The following is a 1,248-nucleotide window of genomic DNA, read 5'->3' as shown; positions in this document are numbered from 1 at the left end:
CCGTTTGCTGCCGTGCCCATATAGTCCCGCTGGTGTCCTCGAAGCCCAAAGAGGACCTCAAATAGTGAAAACCGTAACTCTGTATATATGAAACCATATTCGGAGAGCTGCCAGCTCTACTTCCGACGACTTTTCCTGAACCTGGTGCGCCATTGCCGCCTTATTGAAGAGATCAATTATGGTGATCCATTTAAATCCTCTCCATGTGAAAGTGTCAACCTGTAGATCGTTGAATGGTGCATCTGCGGTAGGTGTCTCCTCTTGTCTGCCTTTTGGTGGATGTCTGTCATACTTTGTGCGTAGACAACCTTCGCAGTTTACTGAAATCTCAGTGATCGTCTTCTTCATCCCCCACCAAAAGTACCTTCTCTTCAATGCTTGCTGGGTCTCCGAGATTTCTCGGTGATTTGTTTTGCCCTAATGATATGCTACAGTCATCTCTCTCTGGCGTTCGTCTTCCTGAAGGGTTTCCACCATCAGCTTGCATCGGGCGAATGTCTTCTCCATTCCTATGTGTTCATCATACCAAAGCCGCTTCATCTTCAGCTGTAATCAACTTTCAGCAATCCAGTGGTCCTCATCTTCCATATAATCTGCCGCTTCTTTTCGTTTATTATGTCCTCCAGTTCCTCCATATCTGCTGGTCTTCCTTCATCCGAGCTCTCGTTAGACGAAGATTCCTCCCTATCCTCTTCCTCCGCCACATTATGTTCTTCTTCCTCTCCCGGTGCCCACTCCAGCAAGAATTGTCTAGACAGTTCTCCGGCCTCCTCTTCTACTGCATTTACAGTAATTGTTTGCGACAACCAATCGGATACGACATTTTCTTCTTCTGGTTTATATATTATTTCTAAGTAAAATTGTGCCAGGAGCTCCTTCCAACGCGTAATCCTAGCCGAAGATTCCTTCAACTTCCCCACTCATTGAAGAGGCCTATGGTCAGTGTGTATCCTAAACCTTCTGCCAAATACATAGGGCCTAAAGTGGTCAATTGCCCACACTATTCCCAAGAGCTATCGTTCCAGTGCGCTATATCTGGTCGCCGTCTCGGCGCCTACTGGCATATGCCACTGAGCGATCTCCCCCTTTACCATCCTGAGACAACACCGCTTCCAATGAATAATCATTCGCATCTGTAGTCATAGTGAATTGCCGAGTGAAGTCTGGGAAAGCAAGAACCGGCTCCTGCTGCAGCTTCTCCATGCACCGCCTTATATTGTCATCCACCAGCGGAGTGATGATCACCTT

This window comes from Halyomorpha halys, unplaced genomic scaffold (assembly GCF_000696795.3).
Source record: "Halyomorpha halys isolate HHAL.00 unplaced genomic scaffold, Hhal_1.1 Scaffold1075.1, whole genome shotgun sequence".
Taxonomy (NCBI): Eukaryota; Metazoa; Arthropoda; class Insecta; order Hemiptera; family Pentatomidae; genus Halyomorpha; species Halyomorpha halys.
Note: the sequence above shows the minus strand (reverse complement) of the source record.